Here is a 22,768-nt window from a genome sequence, read left to right as displayed (position 1 = left end):
GCATAGGAATGGGAGACTTGATGTGTGAGCACGGTAAGACATTCCCCTCAGGGGATGAAGCCACTCTGGGAAGAGCAGAAGGTTCCGAGTTCCCTCCCTGGCATCTCCAAGATAGGGCTGAGAGAGATTCCTGCCTGTGACCTTGGAGAAGCTGCTGCCAGTCTGTGAAGACAATACTGAGCTAGATAGACCAATGGTCTGACTCAGTATATGGCAGCTTCCTATGTCCCTATGTTCCTATTTATGATCAATCTTGCAGAAGACTGAAAAAATGAAACTTGTATTTAGACAAAAGAGATATAGCAATAGCACTTACATTTATATACTGCTCTATAGCTGGAAGCTCTCTAAGCGGTTTACAATGATTTAGCATATTGCCCCCAACATTCTGGGTACTCATTTTACCGACCTCGGAAGGATGGAAGGCTGAGTCAATCTTGAGCCCCTGGTCAGGATCGAACTTGTAACCTTCTGGTTACAGGGCGGCAGTTTTACCACTGCGCCACCAAGGGTTCTTGGGGAAGATCATGAAATGTCTGTCATGACAGATGTCTTTGGCTTTCAGCTTTACTGTTATAAGAATGGTCTAACTAATACAAATCTCCACTAACTCTTAGTAAGCCCACCCTCTCCCCTCTTAAAAAAAAAATCTTACTAGGGGAAAAAAATTAATTTCCAGCGGTTCAGCTCCATTCCCCTGAGTCTTTAAAAATCTCAGATTGAAATGGATGAATATGCAAGCACCACTTACTGATGCCCTCCCTTAAGCGGGGGGACTCCTTTGAAATCATTGTGGAGGTAATTGTAAAGGAAGTGATATGCATAAAATTACTGCTGTAGTGCAATAAGGCTCATAAATCAGTTCACAACCAATCCATCTGCAACAATTTCAACCCAGCTGATTCAAATATTTTAAAAAAGGAAATCCCTGTTAAAGATGGGTGGTGATAGTCATGGAAAAGTGTGCATTCCCCCCCCCCCCCCCGATGCATTCCTTTGCATGCAGAAGACACACAACGCTATGCTATATTCACTGGTTCTAAAAGAGCCCCCCCCCCTCAGTTGTTCTCCTATGCTTACCTTTAGAGCCCTGTAAGACACTTGGACCAGGCTACTTAAGGGAGTTCGTTCTTCCATTTAAGCTCTCTAAGATCAAGCATTACTGGCCAAATTAGATGTTACCTAGCAGTCCCATGGCTGGAACAAGAGTTGCATATTTTGTTCCATCTCAAGAAGCAGTCACAAGGGAGGAAGAAGTCGGTTTGGATCAAAAGGGCTTACAGCACGCACACACACACACACCTGCCACCAAGTCAGTAACCAAGTCAGTAATGTTGGGACTGGAGGTTCCTAGAGAGCACATGTTTCCATTGGGCATGACATCTGAACCTACCCAAATTCGGTTCATGGCTAGAGTTATTGACTTTGTCAAAGCAACTTCAGCCCTGATTGCAAATCTCAGGCTGAACTCGGTAACTCTGGCCATGAGCCAGATTTGGGTGGGTTCAGACATCATACTTGATGGGAACACATGCTCTCTGGGAAGTCCAGCTCCTACTTTACCAACTTGGCAGTGATCATGTGAAGCTGCCCAAAAAGGAGACACCAGCAACAGCTGATGCGGCGAGCAGGGGGTGGGGGAAGCGTGTGATAATATGCTGGGCTGAATAAAGACAATTGCTTTCTCCTTGACAAATTTAAGAGCCACCATTTCAAAAGGTGCCTCTTTACCCAATTAGCAGGGGTAACGGATTCAGATCCCTGAGAATGGATTCAGGTCTCTGAGAACTGTTTCCATATCCAGTCTTGAGTCCAGCTTTGGGATGAGGTTGATTTGCACACATTCGGGGTTACATTATTATTATCTTGTTTAATAATAATAATAATAATAGGGTTGTGCATTTTGTTTGTTTTTCTGTTTTGTTTTTGGCCCTAATCCGAAACACCCCCATTTTGTTCTTTGTTCGAAATCAGCCAATCCGAAACACCCCAGTTTTGTTCTTTGTTCGAAATTGTAAAATCCGAATGCGAAATGTTTTGGATTTTGAAAAATGGCCACAGGGAAAAACTAGTGGGTGAGAGTGGTAGAGCCTAATGGGTGGAAACTACCACCCAAATTTCAGAGGAATTGGGCAAAGGGCTGATTTTTGTTGAATTTTTGAAGTATAGGATTTTTCCCATAAGGAAGAATGGAGATTTCAGCAAAGGAATAGCTTCATGTTGGGGGGAATGGGGTGGCCCAGAGAAGAGTAGGGTGGGTGGTAGTGCCCAGTGGGGGCAAGGAAGCTGCCAGAATTATTTCAAAGGAATTGGGCAGAGAGCTGGTTTTTAAAGATGTAATGGAGTTTGCGTGTCTGTAAAGTTCTTCCCCATAGGGAATGATGGACCTCCATAATTCCTGCCCCATAACTGCACTTGTGGGGCACCAGGGTGGCCCAGAGCGAGTGGTGGTGTAGAGCACATAGGGTGCCAGCCACCCCCATGAGTTGCTAACCCATGAGGTACTGGGTTCTGTTGTTTCTGAGATGTTTGAGTGTAGATTCAGATTCTCTGGTAGCATATGAGAGTGGATTCATGGTTTGTCGTTGAAAATCTCATATGCTACCAGAGAATTTACACTCAGAACACCTCAGAAACAACAGAACCCAGCACCCCATGGGTTAGCAACCCATGGGGGTGGTTGGCACCCTGTGTGCACTGCACCACCACTCGCTCCCGGCCACCTCAGTGCCCCCCAGGTGGAGTTATGGGTCTTCTGAAACCTCCATTATTCACTGGGGGGGGGAACCTTAAAGAAGTGTAAACTTCAACAATTCCTAAGAAATCAGCCCTTTGCCCCATTCCTTTGGAATCTGGGTTGTGGCAGGCACCCCTTGGGGCACTGCCACCCAACCCACTGTTTTGCCCCTCAGGCCCCCTTTCTGCCCCAAATCTGCCCCATAGACATGTCAGCTTCAGAAATTCTTTAAAAATCAGCCCTTTCCCCAATTCCTTTGGAATCTGGGTGGCACCCATTGGAGCACTACTACCTGAACCACTCTTCTGCCCCCAAAACCCTCTTTCTACCCCAGATCCACCCCAAATAACATCAACATCACACATCAACAACAGCAGAGCTTTGGAAAAAATCAGGCAGATTTCCAAAGGTCGTGCACATCCACATCCCCCCTGCCCAAAATGCAATTGATCTACACACAACAGTGTGAAACAACAACAATGAAATGCACACTCTGCCCCACTGGCCAATGAGGGTAAATGCACACTGCCCCACTAGCCAAGAGGGTAAAATTTACCCTTAAATTTGCTTAAAAGGAATAAGGAGGCAATTGCCAGCAGATCAGCCCATGCTTTCGCTGGCCAATCTGTGGGCTTGAAGGGCTGGAAATTCAAACAGATGTCAAAACTCAAAATGGAGACTGAAGGAGAAAGACTTTTTGCGATTGCAAAATGGAGTTCCAAAACAGCCAAAACAACAAAATGTTTTTTATCCGAAACAGGGACGTTTTGTTTTGGCTACAAATTTTTCTGTTTTGAGCATTGGGTGTTTTGTTTTGGCTACAAAACAGTCGAAATGGCCTGTTTTGTACACAAAACGTTTTGTATCCAAAACAAAATGCACATCCCTAAATAATAATAATAATAATAATAATAACATTTATATCCCGCTCTTCCTCCAAGGAGCCCAGAGCAGTGTACTACATACTTAACTTTCTCTTTCACAACAACCCTGTGAAGTAGGCTTGGCTGAGAAGCATGAGAAGAGGCCTACCATTTAATCACCCCTGCACTGAATACACCCCTCTGGGTTTCTGAGGAAGCACAGCTCCCAGACTGGGATTGTGATCATCTGGGAGCATGCACTGGGGGAGAGGGAGGCAAACTGCAGGTCCGTTGAACCTGTGGCTTGCCTTGGTGTGTGAAGTGGCCCATGGTGAAGGTGTTTGGAAAGTGAAGCCTACTGAGGATACATGTTGCAGCCAGCTTTATCCAAGGAGGGCACACCTTACACAAATATCACAATTTTTGTGCTAAAGCTACAGCCAGCAAGGAGTACAGTGAATTGGAACAGAAAGATAAAATGGGAGCCGACTTCACGTTGTGTAATTCCCCGTCTCTTTTAAGGAAATGAGTGTTTAAATAGTAAATGAAGGAGGGAGATTTTTTGACCCCCTGAAGGAAATAGCCTTTTAATTCGTAGGTCTTCCCTTGGCAAAAATTTTGGCAAGATAATTAATCGGCTTTTGTGGAAGCAGAATTACAATCTCTAATTCAAAAAATCCCATGGACATGGAAGGTTATCAAGTCCTGCTGCCCTGGCTAAATTCCAATTACTGTCTATCTATCTATGATTTATTTATTTCCTCCATTATTTATCCCATATTCCTGCCCAATCAGTTGTGAAAAAAGTGCCTTATCAGGGCTAATCATATACATTTGTTTCAGTCCATGACTTTTTTCACTACGACTGATAACCAAGGACTAGAACAACCTGAAAGTTAAGCAAGGGGTCCTTGGATATCTAGGGTAGACAATTCAATTTTCTCCCAAATATTCTGCACCTGCAGCAGGCATGCACTGCTAAAAGAATAAAACTACACCAGTAACTTATCAACAACGGATATTCTCAAAGACAGGCAACATTCACATTTGTAAAATCTGATTGCTTCAGGGCACAATGATGATTCTGTAAAGGTTAAATCTCTCTTCTTTTATATATGAATGGATGCTGATTATTACCAGCAATTACCAGCTTAACACCAGGAATTCGTGTCTCTCTGCAGGGGAAGTAGAAACATGCCTTCTATGAAAAAGGCAGTTTGTTTTAAGGTATGAAAGTAATAATTTTTTTTAATTAATCCATTTGATTTTTGATAAATCTGAGCATGGGATAAATCCGAGCAAGGTTGCCTGGTTAGCTTACTAGATAAGAAGGAGAATAGGACATGGGTTCTTTTCTCACTGCTCTGAAGACTGTGGTGGGACTATGCTCAGATTTATACAAAGAGATTGGTACTTTACAACGAAGGGTGTGCACGGACGGTTCGTAGCAGAACTGGTTCGCCTCGACCCAGGCCAGTTCATAGTAAGTTCATCACCGCTTACTCTCCCGGCTTGGCTCCAAGAACTTCCCCCCTTCTTTAACAAGCTGCTGGCTCAGCACTAGCTTGGTTCTGGCCCCTGCACATGCTGGTGGCTTGGTAAAGGAGGGTGGAATGCGCGCTTGGGGCCATGACAGGAGGGTAAGGAGCTTTGTACCTCACTTGTTGCTCCTGCCTTATCTTTAGCAGAGTTCCCCACCCCTGCATTTCCGGCCAATGAGGGCAACAGGGCAGCAGGGGGGGCGTGCTGCTGCCCTGAAGGTTTTTAGAAAAATACAGCGCCAGTGGGGGGAAAGTGGGGGGAGGGGTGAGTGCACCCTCCCCCTTCCCTTAAAGTGCCAACCCCGGGGCCTCTGAACCGCCCAGCCATGGTTCTGGAAACACCCCTGAGTAGAACCGGTCATGAGAATTACTAGTTCTACCCAGTCGTGAGAATGACCAGTTATGATATGATCTTCACATCATAATTTATGTAACCAAACCATAGCAGTTTTCCAGGGAAAAGACTAAATACCAAGGAAGTAGAATTATCACAAAATGTTGCATGTCTTGGCTTGCAAATGTGAATCTTGCCAGCTTGTAATGCTCACCTCAAACAGGAGTGATTATTACAGTCCCAAGAGTTCTTTTCCAGCTCAGGATACAAAAGTGAGTTTCCCCATATGCTCAGAGAGTAGCATTTAACTTGGATCTACTTTTAGTACAACTCCTGGACATTTGTATTCAGGCAGAGTTTTAAAAAAAACAGCCTACAAGGGAATTTTGAAAGCTCCAAGGCCTGGTGGACAGCCTTGAGGGGAACCACTCAGCCCATAAATATGTTTGCATTTGAAGGGAGCTGCCAAAATGTCCCATCTTCCCTGCTCATTTTAAAGTGGCACACAGAGATGCACACTGAAGCAGGAAAACAGTGCTGCCCCCCCCCCCACCCTGCTGCTGGAATCTGCTGCCTGAAGCAAGCGCTTCACATTGCTTCATGGTAAGACTCATCCTGAAATTGAGTATAACAATGCTAGGCACCCTTTTACCTGAGCTATATATACCGTGCTTCCAGTGGAGGCTGGTGCTCACTGAGGCAGGGGGGTGGTGAGGCAAGCAGAATCTGACTTTAAGAATTGGTGATATTCCTGCTGCCACTGCAACCCAGCATGCCCTCTGAACCACTGCGTGCCTTGCCCTGCCACTCAATTTGCTGATGCTCATGAGTGGCAGACATTTCTTTCATTCATTCATTCATTCATTCATTCATGCATTCGATTTCCATACCACCCTTCCAAAAATGGTTCAGGGTGGTTTACACAGAGAATAATAAATAAACAAGATGGCTCCCTGTCCCCAAAGGGCTCACAATCTAAAAAGAAACATAATTGAGACATCAGCAACAGTCACTGGAGGTACTGTGCTGGGAGTGGATAGGGCCAGTTACTCTCCCCCTGCCAAATAAAGATAATCAACACGTTAAAAGGTGCCTCTTTGCCAAATTGAGCACAGCAAAATCTTGCCCTGCTGACCACTCACATGGCGGCTGCTCAAGTATGTCAGCCAGCTGAGCAACAGGTTGCATGGCAGATCAGGGCCAGACATGCAGGATGTGGAACGGCAACATCAGGAATTTTGCCAGTTTTAAAAGCCAGGCTCTGCTTTCCTCACCCACACCTTGGTGAGTACCGACCACCATTGCTTTCTTCAAAGCTTCAAGGCTTTTAAAATTAGATTATTATATTATTTTTGAATTTTTTAAAAAAAACAATTAGCAGGTAAGCTTTTATGAAATCTGTTGTTGGGAGTTGAATCACAGTGATTAATCTTTTAAAATTTGCAGCCTTACTCACCACATGTATCCTTGCAGCCTGACTCACCAAACATGTATTTGGCAAAGCCCTAATCATTGGGCTCAATTGACCATGAGTCTGGGGAGTTGATGTATCAGAAAGACTTTCATACAACTTAAAGGGCTTCTAATTAGCATGAGTACTACTTCTCTAGGCTACTTTAAGTGGCGCAGCAGGGAAATGCTTGACTAACATTACATTAACATTACTAACATTACCCCTGCTAACTTGGCAAAGAGGCACCTTTTAACAGTAAGGCTGCAAACAATAATAATAGCAACAACAAGAAGAAGCAGAAGGTTGCTGGTTTGAATCCCTGGTGGTACTATATCGGGCAGCAACAATATAGGAAGATGCTGAAAGGCATCATCTCATACTACGCGGGAGGAGGCAATGGTAAACCCCTCCTGTATTCTACCAAAGAAAACCACAGGGCTCTGTGGGTGCCAGGAGTAAAAATCAACTTGATGGTACACTCTACCTTTACTACTTCTATGGAGCAGTGGGAGGAGAAAACCTATCCTGGATGGCCTCCTACACCATCAGAGAATAGTTCTTCAGATGTTCTCTGTCTCCTAGACCCATCATCAGTCCTCAGCTGGATTCTTTAATCACTCAATACAAGGGAGTTTGTTGTACAGGTATTCACCTCTCATCGTGATCACTTTTCTTTATTTCATTTTGCTTTGCATTGGTTAACCCCATGTGATGAGATCAGCAACTGGCAGTCTCTAGGCCAAAATCTGGTCTCTTTTGCTGACCCCTTCAATTGTCAACCTAGATAGGCAGATGTGCAACATCTGACCCACTAGAATTGACAGCAGGTTATTTCTTGTGGGAGGCCATCCCAACATTCCTCACCAACAAGACTAGTTGCTGACAAAAACTGTATGACCTAACCAGTCAGCTGTATATTTTGTTAAGATGTAACTTTTCCATTGAGTTCCAGATGCCTATTGTAGGACCATTCAAGCCAAGTAGCCATCTAACTGAAGAAAGGAGGCCAACATCTTCACTAACCATATGGCCATGCACCGGGAAGAAGTGTCCCCAAAGTGGACCACCTCCTTAAGCCTGCAGAGCCAATCACACAAGGAAGAGCTGATTTTCACCAATCTCTCTTTCCTTTAGAAGTGCCCTACACCATGTGAAAATATGTTCCTGAAGGTGCACGGTGCATGTGAAAATATGTACCTGAAGGTGCATGGGAGAAGGAGAGATCAGCTAAAACTGCCCCCCACTTGCACGATCTGCTCTGTGGAACTAAGGAAGTAGACTTCTATGGGGACATTTCTCCTGGAGTGCAGAGTCACAGCTGTAGAATCCAAGGGAAAGAGTTGTGCTATGCAAGAACAAGGCAGTGGAGTGGAATCAGGAATACTAATAGTTTAATTAAATAGATATTATGTACAGAGAGGCAAGTGAAGACTGTTTTTCCGTGCTCTTGCTGCTGGCTGTTTGTTAGCCCTGCCTCTGCTCTGGGACTGGAATACAAGTAACTAAAGCCCCATCCAAAAGCTGGCCTGGATCAAGGAATGGATTAACAAAAAAACACCATAACAGTAAGTGGCAATGTTGACCAGAATCATTGATAGCCCCTCATAGTTGTCTTAGAAGTCACAAGTAAGAGGTTTTAGGATTATGTACTGAATGATGTATTCTAATTACATCCTGATAATTAAATAGCTTTGTGCATTTAACACAAACTGTGTTAAAAACAAAGTCCAAGCATGATGGTAATACTATGATAAATGATCTCAGTTTCGATTCTCCTACAGTGTCCTGCTGTAATTGACCTAGCCCTTATTATATCGGCTGAGATAGGCACACAGGCTGAGTCATAATGTAATTAATTAATACACTAAAACACCTAAGAAACAGTATAGCAGTTGCACTGTACAATGTAAAACAATTAAATGAATGATGTTGAAATGGATGTATGAAAAGGAGGAAGGGTAATGACATAGAAAGAAGGACATGACTGGAATGAAGGCATGATATATTTCAAAGACTGGAATGGTCCTCATGGGAGAATATAAGAAATACCAACATGCTCCAGCGGACAACCTTGTGTGCACACTGGTGGAAATAGCAGCTTTGGCTTGGGAAAACGAGATGGGGGAGAGGGTTCCCCACCTCAGCACTATGGCCCAATCTGAAATGGGCCCCCATCCACAGCTGCATCTATAGTTATAAAAACAATGGGAAATCCAATCACAAATGCCCTGATGTCACATCTTCCCTGGCCTAGTGTTAGGTGAACAACCATTTGCTCAGCTTGCAACCATCTGAGGATTTGTGAGCAATTTTTAAAAAATGTTTGCAAAATCCTCCAGGAGTTTGGCAAGTCTCATGAAGATTATTGCAGGTAGCATTCCCACCCCAACTCCTGCAGGGGCAAAAAGGCTTGCCATTGCAAGAGAGTAAATTGTGGTGGCTGCCCATCTAGAACCTGGTAAGCAAGCATACAGGTGGGGTCTGCTCAGCTCCGAAACTTTACTTGACGGTCCTGAGCATGCTGTCACCATTCCCTGCAGGTATCTGGGTACTTGTAGTTTTTTCAACTCAGAAAATGACAAGCCCATCGATTGCATCAGGAAATGTTGGCTGATCATGTTCATAAGCATCATTTCCTGCAGGGATCGTGGTGCCTGAAGCTTTCTCTCTTCAGTTTACAACCCATTTCAAAGATCAATCTGGACATGTTTTGAGTTCTGTGATCACAATGGATTGCAATTTCTTTTTCAAGTCCCCCCTTTTAAATAATTGCCCCATCTCTATTAGATTAGGCAATCTATAAGATGGCCCCATCTCATTTCCTTAAGCATTGCTTGGGGATGCTGAAAAATAACCTAATAAATAGCTGTAAAATAACAATGAGCACTGTGGCCCTGCTCATATGACCCAGGCAGCAGAGCTGACAGAAGATCAGGGGCAGTGGTTGGCATGCCAGCAGACTCCACAGCAGGAAAACGGGGCAGTTGGAAAGTCAGAGGGGGAAAGCTGAGCCCAGACATTCTGTGGCGTCAAGCAGTCTTGCAAGAGACTAAACTCTTACAAGATAGGAATTTGACCCCTTGTGAGACTTGCACTGATTAGGAGTGTGCGCCATTTGCTGCCAAAGCAGTTAGCCTTGAACCGAGCTGGTTCAGCTGCTCGATCCCGGACTGAAACGGAGGTGGTTCAATCACAGACAAACTGGTTCAAACCCGTTCAGCCGCAAATGGGATGGCTGGGTGGGGGCAGTGAGAAGTAGTAAGGTTCTTATCTGATCGGCACAACTGCCAGTGCCACTGCTCACCCCCTGGCGTGGCTCTAAGTGGGCATGATGCCTTCTTATGAAGCCACCATGTGGTGGCAGCCACACAGGCGACTTCCTATGAAGGCAACGTGTGTGTTTGGGGCCACACCGGGGGGGGGGGAGTAGTGGCACTGGCAGCCACACTGGCCAGTTAAGAACCTTATTACTTCTTGCCACCCCTGCTTGGCTGTCAATTAGCATTCCTAGGACCCCGAGTCCCCACCCCTTTACTTGTAAAGGAGAATCCTGCAGTTCCCCTGTAGAAGTAAAACCCCTTTACTTGTAAAGGGGAACCACCAAACCGGTTTGGTCAAACAGACTGAACTGGTTCGGCAGCACACGGTTCGGCTTGAATTCCATTCACATTTGAACCGAACTGTGATTTTTGGTTCACGCACACCCCTAGCACTGATTGCTGGTAGATATTTCGAGTGCAGGCTGGTGATGGGGGGTGGGGTAGGAAATCGAGGGCTGAGTGTCACTGTGTTGTGGAAAGCTGGAGCTGATGAGTTGAGAGAGTGGGGCCGATGCGAAGGCAAGGTGCCTGAACCTCCCCACTCCCCAGCACCTCCTTGCCCTTGTTGTTGCTGAGGCTGTAGGTAGGCAGGAGCAGGGGTCTGTCCCCTCCCACATCCCAAGCTCCACACACTGTAGTGCATGCTTTCCATGCTACGACCAGTCACCTTAAATAGATGTGGCTGAAATCCGGCTCTGTGTTCCATCTCTTTGGGATGTCAAGTCCATTTGGGTGTGGAGTAAGGGTTTCTCAGTAGCAGAAGCACCATTATTGTGCAACGTCTTCTCACTCCAGTTGTCCAGAAATGCCTTGGAGTGCTTGCTGCTAAAATGTTCTGCTTGGCTCCATCTCCCATTTCCACATAACAAGCCTTCATGTGCAGTCCGAAGACATTTTATTTGAAATGAGAACAAAATGAAAAAGCAGTTCTTGGATACATTGGTTTATTTGTTTTATGTTCTTAAAATCTTGACTTAATGAGGCCACAAGAACTTTGTTCAGAAAAGAGGAGAAACACAGATCTTGTTTTTGTTTTGTTTTGAAATTGAAAAATTTACAGTGATGATTTGCTGGATGTGGAATTTTTGCTTTAAAAAGGGACACTAACAAGAAAAGGAAGTGGCTGTTTATTCAGTTCCTGGGAAAATAACAATATGCTTGCTGGTATTTATTCAGCTGATCGGTAAGAATAGAAGTTGTTACCCAGACTGGGTCAGCAGTTTCATGGTGAACGGGTAGGTTGGGGAGATTGCTCTCTAAGGGCATTTGAGGCTTAAGCTGCCTTCAACAGAATCTGCAATGTGAATGAGAAACTGACTTTGGCCAGAATGCTAATTTGCACTACGAATGGCTCTCCGAAATTTTCTCTGCTGCATGAACACAATCTGACCATTAACATAGGGCAGCATTTTCCAACTGTGTGCCACACTGATTCTCTCTGAGTCCACTCACAAAGGAGTGTTTGCTGCTGGGCACACAGAACATGGTCAAAATTTTCAGGCTGGTGTGCCACGCTGACCCAGTCTGAATCAGCTGCAAAAGCAGGGAGTTACATAGGAACATAGGAAACTGCTATATACTGAGCCAGACCATTGTTCCATTCAGCTTGGTATTGTCTACACAGACTGGCAGCAGCTTCTCCAAGGGTGCAGGCAGGAATCTCTCTCAGTCCTGTCTTGGAGATGCTAGGGAGGGAACTTGGAACCTAGATGCTCTTCCCAGAGTTTGCCCCATCCCCTACGGGGAATATCTTACAGTGCTCACACACGTGGTCTTCCATTCATAGGCAACCAGGGCAGACCCTGCTTAGGAAAGGGGACAAGTCATGCTTGCTACCACAAGGCCAGCTCTCCTTAATGTGGAGCTGACTCGCCACATAGTGTACTGGGAATGTTTGTCTAAACAAGCATTTGGAACACATGTAGTGTGCCATTTGGATGAACAGCCCCCCAAGTGGTAAAGATATGTGCCAATAGGATGTCAGTGTATCTGTCCCAATTTGCACTCTCTCACCACATCCCCTTACAAATTGTGTGGGCAGAGGACTGTATCATCTGAACCAGCCCTTGGATTACTGTTCATGAAATAGCTTCTAATATCTGTTCTGAGCAAACTTGGGAAGACTATGGCAATTCCAATTGCTCATGCACCAAAGTCCAAAGAACCAACCTCACAATCCCAAGACAAATTAGTACTATTTGTCTTCTTGCCCAAGAACTCCACTGAAGAGCCATCTGACCCATAATAAGTACCCTATGGCTAAGCACCCATTAGCTGTCTCACAGAGATCACTCCAACCACAGAGATTGCTATGATTAAGAAGCTATATAAACAGACACATGAAGAAAAAGGAAGGGTGGAAATGCTTGCTCCCTCTCTGAGGCAAAGGCAGAGGTCAGAGAGGTTAGCTCACAAACATCAATTCCCAAGTCATGAGAAAACGACTCAGAACAGCCTTACCACTGGCTGAGTTTTCCTGAATAGCTTCCAGTCTGTTTTTCATTCTCATCCCCAGGTTCACACCACCAGGATAGAACCAAGCAATGGTAAAGGAGTCTAGAAAGCCAGGAACTCATCCCAGCAGGCGCGTAACAACGATCAGGCAAGGGGAGACAGTTGTCTGGGGGCCCCACTGCCTGGAGGGGCCCCCCAGAGGCACCTCACATGACTCCCTATTGCCCCCTGCCCAGCCCCAAGGCCCCTCAGCCACTTGCCCTCTTCGCCGTCTCTCCAGCTTGTTCTCCTGGCCAGCAATCCAGGCAGCAGACAAGCTGCAAAGAGCTCCTTTTCTCCCGCCTCGGGAAAATGCTCTACACACACAGACTATTGCACAAACAGAACAATCCCCAATGAGAAGAGAACAGTGCAGGAACCTTTAAATTGGGTTCTTCCCGTTTCAGGGGCTGGATTCCTGCAGGCAGTGGTGTGGTGTATGGGGAGCAGAAAGCCTGACTTCCCATGGGGCTGGCTCTCAACACCACTGTCAGTTACAAGAAGGGAGAAAGCTTAATTACCTTGAGTCCTCCTAATGTCTTCCTTCTGTTTTTTCCAACTCTTTCTGGGCAGCTGGAGAACCACACGGGCCAATCTTCCTTAGCCAATGTCCAGATGGCCTTATGAACCAATTGCTTTAGTCTAGACAAGGACTCTCACTAAGGGTGTGAAGAACATTCCGAGCTTGGAACGTTGAGACTCGAAACAGGCTGTTACAAGTGTTCCAAGCTCAGAACAGAACACCTTTCAAATGAAGGACCTGTTCTGAGCTCAGAACGGAACAACTCCGTTCTGAGTCAGAATGTTCCAAGAGTTCTGGCCGCCATTTTGGACTCAATTTTGGACTCTTTTGGCCTCTGCGTGAATGTGGCAGTCATTTGCGTGGTCCATACCACCACACAAATGGCTGCCACGCATGCACAGGGGCTAGAAGAGTGCCATTTTGGAGTCCAAAATGGCACTTGGAATGTTTCAAGTGTCCAGAACTCAGAACAGAATGCAAATGTTGTTCCATGCACATCCCTAACTCTCATCGCAGTCCTTGAAGCACACAGACTTCATGACAGGAGAGGGAGTATTTCTCTTGCCCTGGTAACAGAGCCACATCTCCTTATCTCACTCATAGGAGTTCTGTGTTCGGAACACACACTTCTTTTTATGTTGCAACAGCATCAGGGTCTCCCAGTTGGGATTGGGACTGAAGTACGAGAGGAGATGGAAGTGCCCCCTTTCCCCCTGTGCTGATTCTGCAACTTAAACCACCCTTTCCAAAGCTGCTGTTATTTATCTGCAGAAGGGAAATCTCATGCCCTTTCCCCTTCCATGTCTAAGAGAAGCTTGGGGGGGATGAGGGCTGTGGCATGAGAAGGAAAGGGCTACATACTCTTCCTCTCTCATGCTTCAGACCCCATCCAAATAATTCCCAGCATGGCTGGTTTTTTGTTTTTTTTAAAATAAACATTTATTAGAATTTTCCCTTTCAAAATACAATGACAGGTAGGTATCATATTATGGAATAACAATGACACATATTTATAACATCAATTCCCCTGCATCGTTGAATTAAATAACCAGTTTTGAACATACAGACTAGAACCAGCTGGTTTCTACAAATGAACATTCATTTTCACCATGAGTAAATGTAGTTTAGAGCATTAGGGTCGTGCATTGGGTCCTTACGATCTTCTATATATTTCTGTAAGGGCTCCCACCTTGCATAGTATAGTGCACTTAGGTTTTGATTAGTATCATTTTCCAGCAGTAAATAAATTTTATCCATAAGCATTGTTGACCATATTCTGTTGAACCATGCTCTAGCATGGCTGCTTTAAAAGAAATAAAAGATGTTGGGAGTTCTAATCACAGAACTTAAATGGTTTGCCAAGTTTAGTTTGGCCCTAATAGCCGCACAGCAGTAGCAATGACAATGGGGGCTTCTCTGCCTCTCTACAACCAGGAGTTGATTTCATATAGGTTAAATAAGATGCCAAAAATTATAGCTCAAAAGGCATTTTTGTTTTTTAAAAATATTTTATTTAGTGAAAGTTCTACCCCTTCAAATTGAGCAAATATGCATTCAAGGCAAAAAAGAAAATAAAAGAAAGAAAGTTCAAGAATACACCGATGATTACCAACATAGGAAACATAGGAAGCTGCCATATACTGAGTCAGACCATTGGTCTATCTAGCTCAGTATTGTCTTCACAGATTGGCAGTGGCTTCTCCAAGGTTGCAGGCAGGAATCTCTCTCAGACCTATCTTGGAGAAGCCAGGGAGGGAACTTAGAACTTTCTGCTCTTCCCACCCAGACCGGCTCCATCCCCGGAGGGGAATATCTTACAGTCACATTTCTAGTCTCCCTTTCATATGCAACCAGGGCAGACCCTGCTTAGCTATGGGGACAAGTCACGCTTGCTACCACAAGACCAGCTCTCCTGTATTTGCTGCTTTGCAACAAATGTTCTCTGAGCAGTTTGCACAGAAAAAACAAACAACAAACCAGATTATGCCCTGTGCCAAAAGGGCTCACAATCCAAAAAGAAATATAAAGTAGACACCATTACCAACCATTGGAGAGATGCTGTAATGGGGATGGATACCACTATTACTATGACTATTTATATACTGCTTCTCAACAAAAGGCTCAACACAGTTTACATAGAAAAACAAATAAAATGGATAGAGACAGTTGCTCTCTCACTACCAAATATGAAAGAACTACCCCTTTAGAAGGCGTCTCTCTGCTCAGTTAAGAATATTCAACTAAGTTCTAAATATGAATGCTAGATACATGTGATTTCCCTGTAACAGAATTGCTTTCCTCAAGAGTGATAAACTGGATTCCCTGCAACACAAGATAATCCAGTGTATACTCGTAGCTCAAAATACATTCACTCAGCATGTCCATGAGAAAATAAAAGCACATATCTTAAATATGACACGGCAGGAAGGAGCAAATAAATGTTGTTGCTCAGGTGTCAACCAGGGCTGGCGGGAGTTTGAATCTGTGAAGGAGAGACTGGTAAACGTGATCTGAGAACTTCCATTTTATGGTGCTTTGGGTTTTTCTTGCCTTAAGTTTCGTTTTTATATCTGAACTCGCCATCTCTAGAACAGCTACCTCCAGGGTAGAATCACACCAACAGCTTTGTTTTGAGAGCCAAACATACTGGCCCACTAAACCACAGAGACATTTGCTGGTGCCACTAAAAACATCTTCAATTAACCACAAGAATCTCAACATTTATGGTTGATCCAGAGGGTTGTATACATAAGACAAATCCAGTGTACTCCAAATAAGGGATGATTTAGCAGATGGGTTTTGCTTTCGTGCACTGGGCACAAGAAGACATTTTCTGCTGATCTGCCTACTCTGTAGGTCCTCCTTACCATCTGATAGTGCCAAGGCTCAGAAAGCACATGATGCAGCAACTGTGTCAAGACTACTGTAAGTAGATCTAGGTCTGGTCAGGGTCTGACCTGGGAATGCTATAGCTCTATTCACACATTATAGTCAGCACTCATACAATGAGCATACACAGGTACAGAAGTGTACACAGGAATAGATATTCACATGTTCTGTTCAACACAGGTACAGCAGTACACTTCCTATCTGTACCATGCTTTAGAGGCACCTGTGTTCAGGTTCATGTTTAACATGAATGTATGTACAGTAATTCACACAAAAACATGTATGTGTGTCCAGACGCCTGTACAATTGTACAATATAATGGGCTGGTTCAAACAAACATGGCTCCATCATGTGAAGAGGGGAGTGGACATGATGAGAAGAGGGCAACCAAGATGATCAGGGGCCTAGAACACCTTCCTTATGAGGCAAGGCTACAACACCTGGGGCTATTTCATTTAGAAAAAAGACAACTGCAGGGAGACATTATAGAGGTCTAAAATCATGCATGGTATTGAGAAAGCGGATAAATTCTTCTCTGTCTTACATAACACTAGAACCAGGGGTCATTGATTGCCAGGAAATTTAGGACCAGCAAACGGAGGTACTTTTTCACACAATGCATAATCAACTAAATTCTCTGCCACAATATGTAGTGACAGCCAACAACCTGAATGGCTTTAAGAGGGTTTTGGATAACTTCATGGAGGAGAGGTCTATCAACAGCTACTAGTTGGAGGACTATAGGCCAGCTCCAGCCTCAAAGGCAGGATGCCTCTGAGTACCAGTTGCAGGGGAGTAACAGCAGAAGAGAGGGCGTGCCCTCAACGCCTCCCTGTAGGCTTCCAGTGGCATCTGTTGGGCCATTGTGTGAAACAGGATGCTGGACTAGATGGGCCTTGGGTCTGATCCAGCAGGGTTGTTCTTATGTTCTTATGAGAGGGCACCTGCCCCAACATCACTGAAAGACATCCTGATGTGCTTTTGGGATATCCTTCATTCACACTTGGGAGTTGTTCATCTAAATGGCCCCTAAACACATACTCCAAAAACCTGTTTTTTAAACAGGGTTTTGCAGCACATATATAGGGGCCATTCAGACAAATATCTCCTAAACACAACTGAAGGACATTCCAGAAGGGTGTCGAGATGTCCTAAAGTGATTTCAGGCACTCTCTCTTCATGCCCCCTGCCTTCATTGCCTGTTGGTGTAGGGGAAGAATGGCAGTTCAGTCCCCAAATAGCAAAGCAAAACCAGTGTGGTGAGAAAGCAGCAAAGCAAGAGGTCTTGAGACAGTTCTTTAGTACTGAAGAACTACAAGGATGTATTTAAAGAAAAGGTTACAAATGAATGTGAAAAAACCTGCAGTTCATTTCAGCTGTAGCTCATGGCTGGGGAGAGAGACCAAAACAAACACAGCCATCTCTGGAGAGACAAAATGGAGACTAACACTGGAAGAACAAAGAGGGGAGGAGTCCAGCACTTTTATTCATGACCCTAAAACCCCCCAGTGATCACTATGGGACATTGCAGCTGAAAGCTGATGCTGCCAGGATCCTAGCTCCATCAGTTGGGGCTGTGTTCATTTTAACTGGCCCAGTGCCTGAACAGGTCTTATATCTCGAGTTCCTTAATGGAAAAAAGATGGAATACATAAATATATGTGTAAATACACACAAACGTGTGCATACTAGTAAAACGGGCTTGCACTTTGCAAGCATTCCTTCCGCATCACAAAATGGCCATGCACATTCCCTTCTCTTGTGATGTGCAGTAGAGTTTATGTGTTTAGGAAAATGTATGTATATCTCCAGTACTTAAGCGTTCTTCAGCGATTTTTGTGCAAAATCCAACATGGATTTAAGTATTTTTTTAAAAATTTATTTTTTAAAAAATTGAAAATAACTGAGAAGATAAGTGACAAACAGTTGTGGAAATACTAGGCTTCATAACAACCCACAGATATGTCACATCACTATAAACACAATTTCAAAATATGGACTAATAGGAGTGAAACAAACCTTTTGTGGATACCTAAATATCCTAACAATTCGATACGCTCAAAGGGGCACGTAAATAAACTTAAATGTATTCTGTGCTTTTTGAACATGCCCTTCTGTGGTGTGACAGCTAATGCCATGTGGTCAGAATCTTATGCCAACGAAAGTGTTTACATCCAGAACTGAGAATGCAGATGATGCGGTTCGCTTCTATGGCTGCTTTGTCTCAGTCAAATGTGCTTCCCATCGCTGCGTCTTAGTTTCAAAATTGAGATGGCTGCGGATATGCAGGGGATGGGAGTTCCACAAGTATGGGATAGTTACAAAGAACACCAGTCTCTCTGTGGACTTGAAGCTGTAACCGGGTGTGCAGACAGAATTGCCAAGAGGGCAATTCCAGCCATTCTGAAAGATCACAATGGCCTAGGAGAGGAGATGGTCTCCTTACTGTGCTGGAGTACTAGATGCAAAAGAAGTTCTGACATCAGCTGTGAGTTTTGTCATGTTATGGCATGTGTGTGTTTCCAAATCACAATAGGAGTCTGCGGCCAAAGCCCAACAGAGCTGTAAACCTGCCACCACTCCACAGAGGAAGAGATGGAGGAGGTTGTTCTCTACTGTCAGTTTATTGTACAACAAATACACATCTGATTTTCATTTGCTGAGCCTAAAGACTACATATCTCCCCTCAGAGTTAAGCCTCTGTTGTGGCTGTCTCCCCTGTTGCAAGGCTGGCTGTTCCCTGTATATTTTTTGGATGAAATAGTGTGTGATTGTAAATGGAAACAATACCTTGCAGGAGTATCATGTGGTCTACCCATGCAGTAGAATGAGGTGGTAGAGTGCCTCATTCAAAAGGGCCTTTGAAGCAGCTTATAAAAATGGGGAAAGAGCAATATGATACCAAAAAAGAAAAAGAAAAAAAAGGGGGGGGGATAAAAATGAGGAACAATTAATGTAATTAACAATTAATGTTTAAATTAATCTAAAACTAAAAAAGACTGAGAAACTGCACCGGAATCATAGTACTCATAAAAAGTGGGGTGGAGGGAAAAATCAAATCAACTTGAATATGTAGCAAAACAAAAATATTTTGACCAAGTACTGGGAGTTTGTTACTGAGGTATGGGGCTCCAAGGGTAGGAAGCCCCATAATCTGGGGGTTGAACTCCAGAAGGCCCAGGGGCCAGCTGTGGGGGAGCAAAATGCCCCCTGCCACTCTGCTGCTTTGCCTCCTTCCCTCTGCTGCCCACTGCCATTGGAGCAACCCTTTATGGCCACTCTGCAAAGAGCCACCTCAAGACGCTCCTTTGCTGTGGCCACCCCATCCTCCTCTTGGCCCAGGATGCACCTTCTTACCTCCAGGCCAGTAAGAAAAAGAAGGAAGTGGAAATGATGAAAAGGCTGCAGAGTACAGGAGGCAGACGCGCCATAGAGCGTCCAGTACTCTAGCAGGGGTTCTCAACCTTGGGTCCCCAGATGTGGTTGGACTTCAACTCCCATAATCCCCAACCAATGGCCACTGGGGCTGGGGACTATGGGAGTTCAAATCCCACAACATCAAGGGACCCAATGTCGAGAATCTCTGCTCTAGAGTCCTTTTTCATAATGGAAGCTCTACAGAATGCCTTTGTACCCTGTTACCCTTATGCCGACTTCTTTTCGTCTTCTTCCCTTCTTTGCATACGAGCCTTTCAGCAATACACAAGGAAGTGCATGCCGAGCCATGCAGTGGCAAGTATGGCCACCACAGAGGAGGAGAAGGAGAGGTGGGCTCATGCGTGTTTGTACATGCACCTGCTGAAGCACTGTTGCAGCTGCTGAAAACAAACAAAAAAGGAGATGTGCAGGAGCAAGGAAGTGGTATTTGACACCTAGCCCCAACTTAGCTGCTACTCACCCCCACCCCCACCCCATCAGACTTTTGTAGGCAGGAGAATGCAGAGCAGTTCCTTTGGGACAGGATAGCCCAGGAGTTCCCAACTTGTGGTCATCCAGATGTTGCTGAACTACAACTCCTGGGGATGATGGGAGTTGTAGTTAGCAGCATCTGGAGGAATACAGGTTGGAAACCCATGGGATACAGGGCTGCCCAACCTCGGCCCTCCAGCTGTTTTTGGACTACAGCTTCCATCATCCCCAGCCACAATGGCCGATTGTCAAGGATTGTCCAACATCTGCAGGAGGGCCGAAGTTGTGCAGCCCTGCTATAGAACAAAATAAACTGTCAGTCCACTAAAGGTCACGTCAAAGACCACTCGGAGCTTTTTTGCTATCTGGAATGCCTAGATGTTCTCTCCCTATTTATTATAAAGCATGATTATAGAGTTTAGCTTGAGGTGATAGGCTTCCAGTTATAAAAAACACCTTCATGACATTGCTGTTGACAGCCTTATGATTATGTTTAACGTGGGTGTGACCCAGAATAACCCTTTGATACAGGATCATGATGCTGCAGTGTTTACTTATTTATTCTTTCTCCTTTGAAACGGTGAAGATGATTAATGCTGCTACCTTTACTGCTTTGACCTCCTCTCTCTAAGGGCTGTTCTTCAAGGACATCTATTCCTTTATAAAATGCTGATAAATCTAATCTTTCCTCTCCGATCTATGCAAATGAGAACACTGTTGGAATCCCGGCATTCTTGTTTCTGAAGAGAGAAGAGCTACCGAGAGAGAGATTTAGGCTGTAATCTAGGCTCTGTTTTGGAACAATCTGGCCAAAGTTAAGCACTATGTTCCCCATGCTTTCTATGGGAAAGAGAGTCATACATAGGCTTAACACTCCCATAAACATCGACAGGTTTCAAGTGCTTGATGTTGGCTTGATCATGCCCCATGCTTTTAGTCTGCAACAACTTCAAAAAGACTAAGCCAAGGCTGCACAACTTTGGCTGTCCAGGTGTTGTTAGACTACAACTCCCATTGTCCCTGGCTGTAGCAGTGGATGATGGGAGTTGTAGTCCAGTGACACAATTAAAAGGGAACTTGTGATACTCAGATTCCAAAAGCCGCAATCAATACAAGAATCCAAGACAATATGTATACACAGCTAATCCATATATATTTTAATATTATCCCATCTCACAATAGGAACAAATGTGTTTTAAAAAGCATCACAACAACCTATTCATAAAAGCTGTTCTTGCGATACCTAACGGTTAATACACACACACACACCATATAACAAATCTTAAATAACTTTCATGCTGACCACCATGTAGCCAAAATTATAAATAATTATATAACATCACAAGCCTTTCCATGGGGGACATAAATGTGAATCCCTACAATAAAATGAATAGTGACAGTCACCAAGGAGTGATAAATACATTTCTTGTAGGGAGAAGGCCCACAGAGTTTCCATAAGAGTCAACAGCCAGATGCGTTTTGACCTGAAATCTTCTGTGGCTTGACTTGAGAAGTGTTGTTTTCCTAGAAATGTATCTAAAGTCTTTCCAGGAAAATTGGCAGCTTTTATCTCAGCTAGTATCCATCAATGAAGCAACTGTGCATGTAGATCCGGCTTCTCCCTGCACTAGGATTCCTCCATGGTTTAAATTCTGAATTTTGCACAGAGAACACGATGCGTGCACAGACTGCCACAGCTTATTCATACCTCCCCCATCCATGTGCACATGCGCACTGCAAAAATACAGCCTTGATGTGACTGCATGCATGGCTTGCATCACAATTGTTTTTGTGAGATGTTTACCAATGTGCATTTCAGGAGCTACCTGGGTTAAAGCTGGGAACTGGAGACTCTGCATATCGCTGCCCCATATGCAGGGCCACCGAGAGTGGGTTTGAGCCCTGGTGAAAAACCTGTTTGCACATCCTTAATCCAGCACCCTGTTTCCTACAGTGGCCAACCAAGATATCTCGGGGAAGCCCACAAGCAGGAGGTGATGCCATGCCCCTTCTTCCATTGCTCCCCTCAAACTGGTATTCAGTTTGGCCCTTGTGGCTGAGGATGATGGGAGTTGTAGTTCAACACTATCTGGAAACCCAAGATAGGGACTCCCAGTCTCTAGCAGCCTTTGGACATCATGCCAACCCAGAGGAAAACCATGCCAGAGGTTCAGGCTTGTGGTTGTCTGAATGCAGGAAACCACAGTTCCGTCACAAAAGCGACCTGAGGCTTTTGACCCCAAACTTTAATTGGAACCTTCGGTCCCACTTGAGTTTAGCTGCCGAAACCTCAGGTCAGGCACCATGCCGTCCGAAGGCTGCTGCTGTGTAAAACTGGAACTGAGAGTAAGAAGCTTCTCCCTCTTTCCTTGGCTGCCACGGCTTTCCTTCATGCAAAGGAGGAAGCCCACACAGCCAGTTCCTCCCCGCTTGCAGTCTCCCAGATTTCAGATCAGCATCATCTGGGATTGTGGCAGGGGGATGGGGGCAAACTTGTAGGGGAAGAATGGCTCTTCAGTCTCCAAACAGCAGAGTGAAACCAGTTTGGTGAGAATGCAGCCAAGCAAGAGTTCTAGAGACAGTTTTTAAAGTTTGAAGAACAACGTTTTATTTAGAAGTTGAGCTTAAGTCTAAAAGGGGAGAGAGACTAAGCCAACAGCCATCTCTGGATAGAAAAAATGGAGACTAACCCTGGAAGAACAAAGA

The 22,768-nt window shown here is 44.7% G+C and overlaps 1 long non-coding RNA gene across 1 annotated transcript; it reads right to left on the bottom strand.

Annotated features, from left to right (window-relative positions):
* Positions 1 to 8,310: 8,310 nt before the first annotated feature.
* On the bottom strand, positions 8,311 to 13,394 carry LOC128328339 (uncharacterized). Its single transcript, XR_008309148.1, has 3 exons — positions 13,263 to 13,394; positions 10,916 to 11,119; positions 8,311 to 8,454 (listed from the first exon to the last, which is right to left on the bottom strand). It is a non-coding gene; the product is annotated as an uncharacterized LOC128328339 (long non-coding RNA).
* Between the last annotated feature and the right edge of the window lie 9,374 nt (positions 13,395 to 22,768).

Source organism: Hemicordylus capensis, chromosome 5, assembly GCF_027244095.1.
Source record: "Hemicordylus capensis ecotype Gifberg chromosome 5, rHemCap1.1.pri, whole genome shotgun sequence".
NCBI classification, from domain to species: Eukaryota; Metazoa; Chordata; class Lepidosauria; order Squamata; family Cordylidae; genus Hemicordylus; species Hemicordylus capensis.
Note: the sequence above shows the minus strand (reverse complement) of the source record. Positions and strands in the feature narration are given on the sequence as shown.